This window comes from Monodon monoceros, unplaced genomic scaffold (assembly GCF_005190385.1).
Source record: "Monodon monoceros isolate NGI ecotype Baffin Bay Population unplaced genomic scaffold, NGI_Narwhal_1 Super_Scaffold_19, whole genome shotgun sequence".
NCBI classification, from domain to species: Eukaryota; Metazoa; Chordata; class Mammalia; order Artiodactyla; family Monodontidae; genus Monodon; species Monodon monoceros.
This window is the reverse complement of record NW_021703775.1, coordinates 4456737-4463025: the sequence shown is the minus strand read 5'-3', so window position 1 is coordinate 4463025 and position 6289 is coordinate 4456737.

Here is a 6289-nt window from a genome sequence, read left to right as displayed (position 1 = left end):
CATTTGTCTTTGCCTCCGTTTCCCATCCAGTTTGTGCTCCATTTCTTTCTTCTCCTTTACAGCAAAATTCCCTGGAGTAGTTCTATATACTTATTGTCTTTAATTCCTTTGCTCCCACTCTTCTTAAAATATTCTAAATAGGTTTTCATACCTACTATTCTACAAACACCAGCTTCTCATTGTTGCCGTGGCATCTATGTTGTTAAGCCAGTGATTTGTTTCCCGGCGCTCATTGGAACCGCCTGCAGCGTTGGCGTGATGAATCATTCCTTCCTCTTTGAAATATTTCTCACCTAGTTTTTAAACTCCAAACACCCCTGGTTTTCTTCCCATCTAACTGGTCTCTCTTTCTCTCTCTCCATTGCTAGTTCTTATTGTACCCAGCCTCTCAGCACAGGAGGGACCCAGGGCTCATTCTGCCTTCTTCTCTCTCTCTCTCTCTCTCTCTCTCTCTCTCTCCTGTGGTAAGAAGTATTAACAAGAGATCTACCTTACTATATTTTTCTGAACACAGTACGGTATTGTGAACTATAGACACAGTGCTTCACAGCAGGTCTCTAGAACTTATTCATCTTGCACAATTGAAACTTTAGACCCATTGAACAGCCAGTCCCTTTTCCCCCTCTCCCCAGACCTTAGCCACCACCATTGTACTTTCTGTTTCTATGAGTTTGACTGTTTTAGAAAGTGGAATCATGCAGTGTTTTTTCTTCTGTGACTGGTTTATTTCACTTACCGTAATTTCGTCCAGGTCTGTCTGTGTTGTCACATATGCCAGGATTTCCTTGTTTTCTGAAGCGGAGTCATATTCCGTCAAATGTATGAACCACATTTTCTTCCTCAGTTATGTGTTGGTGGATATTTGGGTGGCTCCATTTCCTGACTTATGGATAATGCTGCAATGAACATGGGAGTGCAGATGTCTCTTTAGGATCCTGATTCCAATGCTTTTGAATACACACCCCAAAGTGTGATTGATGGATCATATGGTAGACAAGTGGGACTACATCAAGTTAAAACCTTTTGCACAGCAAAAGAAACAATCAACAGAGTGAAAAGGCAACCTATGGAATGGGAGAAACTATTTGAAAACCATATATCTGATAAGGAGTTAATATCCAAAATATATAAGGAATTCCAACAGTTACCATTCCATTGTTAGTAGACATCCTTCACCCCTAAATTCTTCAGAGAACATTCTTTGTAGCTCCTGGACTTAGCCGAGACCTGATTCTCCTCTGAGGACACCAAGTCTCCCGTGGGGTTTCTTCATCTCCCCTCTTCGTGTCTCTGAGAGGAGAAGGCAGGGGTCTTTGCATTCGTTGCCATTTCCAAACAGCCACGCATTGCACTTAGTGTTCTCACTTCTCCTAACATTTCTTTCCAACTCACTGTGTCCTGCCTGGGCTACCCTCACCAGCTCTGAAGTCACTTTCAATGATGTCATTAGTGACTGCACTGGTTGCTGATGGGAACTTCTCCATCTTTAACCTCTTTTACTTTCCTGTGTGGGTGCCAGTCCCCCTCCTGCCCATCGGGAGTCATGCGTCCCAGAACTCCTTTCTTGTCCCTTGCAGTTCTTGCTCTGTTCTTTCCTCCTGAAGGGACCTGGATTATCCCCATGACTTGAGTACAATTTGCACACTGACAAATCCCAAATTAATAGGTCTAGCCCATAATTCTACCGACGTATTTCTAATAGCTTAATGTCAAGACAGCCCCTCAAAGTTAGCTTATCCAAAATTGAACCCACCATTGCTTTCCTACTAACTCCTCCTCCTCCAGTATTTGGTATCTCTGTGAATCGTTGTCAAACATCCCACCTTGTTTGAGAGCTATCCCCCAAACTCCTTTCCATCTTTCCTTCCCAATGCAAAATAACTTAATAAATCTAATTGATTCTACTCTTAAACATAGGAATACAATCTGTTCTTCCTTCCTACTTCATTCTAACAGCTGTTTCCTAAATTCAAGCCCTTACCACCTCTTGGTGGGATTCTTGCAGGAGGCTCCCAACTGGTATCTCACTTTCTGGTTGGTTACCTGGGATCCTCTAAGCTGTTACCATAAGAATTTAGAACCTAAACTGACTCTTGTATTTAATGATAACGAAGGTTGGGTTTCATAGAGCTGTGGGATAGAATGATGAGGACCCTTCCCTATTTCTCCTTTCTCCGTCCCTATCTCTTCTCTCTACACAACTCCCTCCCATCAACCCTAATTCCTTGGATCACTAATTTATTCCTCAGATATTCTTCTGAGTTCTTCCATAAACAAACAATGCCATGGATATGCATTTTCTGAAATATAGTTAAAATAAACTTAAAAGAAAAAGAAAGTTTAAATTTCAATTTATAGTGCTCTTCGTTTTAAATAATCTCCCTTTAAAGAAGGATGAGCCATATCAGAACATGCTAGGCTTTAATATGGGGGATCCCATCATGCATGAATGCTCAGATGTCCATCTGTTTATTTCCCAACACACTGTTTTCCTAAGGTCCATGGATTCTGTGGCATTTCGGATCATGTATTTTCAACATATAGTTGTGACATTTTGTTCTTTTAACAACACATATGACAATTCATCTAGTTTTAAAATACTGTCATAAAGGAGAAACTACAAATTTTTCAACATTTCCTAAATAGTTAATTCATCTGTAACATCATCTTTGCTTTGTACTTTATTCTAAGTATATAAAATATCTCATAATCTCTTACAGTATTGGGTCAATGCATTATTATTTTTAAGTGTTATTGTTCAAGAAAACTCAGAGAATGCTGACCTAGAGAACTCTGAGGTCCTCTGTTACTTCTAGAAATGTGTTGACTTTTTTGCTTTCAAAAGCGTTTCTTGAATAGTCAGTTCTGGGGGATCACATGATATTTATACTTCTCTGAGCATGTGCATTTATTTTGAGATAAATTATCTGTCTCTGCGAATGCTGTCAATACATCCCTCTTGGCACAGAAAGTTCTAGAAGGCAGGAAGCTTATGTGTGGTCTATTCTCATATGTCTAGATCAATGATCTATTCAGGGCTGCTGGGCGTCAGTTAACAAACACAAGGCAAACAAGATGCTGCAACAGCATTTGTTACTGCTAATGTTACTATTAGACCACACCCTATGTCCTTACCCTTAGCCAAAGCCTCCCACCTCAAAGGTGGAAGAGAAGTGGTCAATGAAAACAAAGGCTTGGTAGACAGAATCACGGTAGGAGCAGGTGTTGGGGTCCACTTGATTGAACCTTGATCGTGGCTTTCCTGCTTCCTGACTATGTGACTGCTAGGTCTGTGTGCCTCAGTTTCCTATACCACCAGGGTGCTCATACCTTAATCTCAGAGTTGTTTTTAGCATGCAAATGGGGTATAAATGTGTATATGTAACATATGTAAAGAGCTTAGCTCAGGGCCTGGCACATACAAATTTCTCAATAAATGGTAGCCACTGCTGACCGGAAAAAAATCACACAACCTAAAAGTTGAGAGTTATCTTTTATTCAGGGACCTTACTGAGGACTATAGCCTGGGAGACAACCTCTCAGATAGCTCTGAGGAACTGTTCCAAACAGGTAAGGGAGGAGCCAGAATATATATGAGTTTTTGCTGAAAAAGACAAAAAACCCAAGTAGTCGAACATCAGACATCTCAGTCGCTGATGGCCTGATGGAGGGCAGCATTCGTTGTTTACTGCAGTGGCGGGCAACACTTTTTTTTTGTCCACACACTATGATTTGAACCACAGTACTCCCTGCCAGGTGTAACAGCCTCTTTCCCCACCACTTTTTTGGTAAGAAGTTGTGGAGTTATCTTTGTGTTAACCTAGTGCATGTGGGAACCTTGAGCGCATTGATTTCATCAGCTACTCTGATCACAGAGGGAGTGCTAGCTCCGCCCCCGCGAATGTTGAAGATTCAGGTGCAGCTGAAGAGATGACATCTTTGGTTCTGTAGGAAATGCCCCCAATGGTTGTGGATCTGCTCAGCTTCCCCTGGAAGGTACATGTCATGGTTGCCAATGTACTGATGTCACAGTATATCAGCTGAACACCTGTCCTTATATAACAAGCTCTCTGACCCTAGAAAAGGTAAGAGGAAGTTATTCATCCAATCCCCCAGTTTCTAGAAAGACTACTTCGCAGGGTGCAGTGATTGAAAAAGGGACGTGAAATAAATATACATTCTTACCCTTCTTCTCTATAAGCTGTCAGCTGAGTTTGAATCAGTTGAGAGATTGACTTATTAATAAATCTCTGGACCTGACACCTCTTGTTGAAAATGAGGCAATATGTTAATAAATGAGAAATGGAACCGTCTTTCTGTTTATTCCCTAACTGCCTTCTGTTCAGGACTCTGCAGAGGTTGGCCTGATGCTTTCAGCCAGAGGGGTCTCTCTGAGGCTGGTGAGGAAGGGTGACTTGAATTAGGTCAGATGCCTGTCTGCGTACTCTAGATGCAGATGGAGGGCCATCCTCTACAATTCTTGCTCCAAGAATCTGACAGCAGGTGTGAGACCATGACCCTTGCATGAAGATTTAAGAGCACACTGAACATTTCTCTTTTTTTTTTTTTAATTATTATTATTTTTTTGCGGTACACGGGCCTCTCACCGTTGTGGCCTCTCCCGTTGCGGAGCACAGGCTGCGGACGCGCAGGCTCAGCGGTCATGGCTCACGGGCCCAGCCGCTCCGCGGCATGTGGGATCTTCCTGGACCGGGGCACGAACCCGTGTCCCCTGCATCGGCAGGCGGACTCCCAACCACTGCGCCACCAGGGAAGCCCTGTAATCATTTTTGATTTAAACAATCAATTATCTTTTAAGTGATTTAAATGATAAGAAATAAAAATCTCTATATTGACCTACATAGTTAACTTTTCTGGTGCTCTGCGTTCTTTCATGCAGTTTCAAATTTCTGCCTGGTATCTTTCTTTCTGTTTGAAGGGCTTTCCTTTAAAATTTCTCATAGCACTTTTCTGTTGTTGATGAATTTTTTCAATTGTTATATGTCTGAAAAAGTCTTTATTTCACATTCATTTTTGAACAATATTTTAACTGGGTAAAGAATTCTAAGGTGACTTTTTTGTTTGGTTTTTTTTTGGTACTTTAAAGATCTTGTTCCACTATCTTCTTGCTTGTTTCTGATGAGAAATCTGATATAATCTCTGTCTTTGTTGCTCTGTAGGAACATGATTTTCCTCCCATGACTTTTTAAAGTTTCTCTTTATCACTTGATTATGGTGTGCCTTTTGGGGTACTTTTCTTCAAGCTCTTCATTGTCGAGTTTCACTGAGCTTCCTGGACTTGAGGATTTTATAATTTTCATCAAATTTGCAACATTGTGGGGCCATTGTTTTTTCAAATAACATTTTTCTGTCCCATTTCTAGCTCCTCTCCTTCAGAGACTCAAATTACATTTGTATGAGATACCTTGAAAATTTCCCACACCTCCCTGATGCTCTATTTTTTTCTGATTTTTTTTATTTCTGTGTTTCATGTTGTGTAGCCTCTATTAACATACCTTGCATTTTTTTCATCTGAAATATTTTAGTTTTTAACTGCAGGAGTTCTCTTTGGGTCTTTTTTTGTATCTACCATGTCTCTGCTTAACACTGTCAGTCTTTCATGTAGTTTTTTGAAACATATGAAATTCAGATATAATAGCCGATTTAATGTTTTCTACTCATTCTACCCTGTATGCCAATTCTGGGTCAGTTTTAATCGTTTGTCTTTTCATTAAGAGTAGTATTTTTCAGCTCTTTTGTATACTTGATAATCTTTGGATGTCAGGCAATGTTCATTTTGACTTGCTAGATACTGAATATTTTTGTATCCCTATAACTGTTCTTTATCTATCCTCTGAATCAGTGTTAAGTTGCACTGAAACAGTTGGATTTTGGGGTTTTTTAAAAATTTTTTAGGTGTAACCAGAGCAGCATTTAGTCTAAGGTTAATTTATGCTACTACTGAACAAAATCTTTCTAAACAGCCTATATGACAACTCATGAATTATATCATTTTCTATTCTGAATAGTGGGAATAAGTACTATTCCTGGCCCTATATGAACTGTGATGATTATTCCCTCTAATCTTTTGGGGTGTTTCTTTCCTTGGCTTCAGATAATTTCCTCATAAGCATGAGCTGATCGGTACTAAGTTGAGAAACTGAAGGGACCTTCTGCAGATCTCTCTATGCAGTGCTCTCCTTGTTGGTACTCTGCTTTCTGAACTCTAGTTACCTTGGCTTTCCAGACTGTCAGTTCTGACCCTCAACTCAGAGCCACTGCTGGGCTC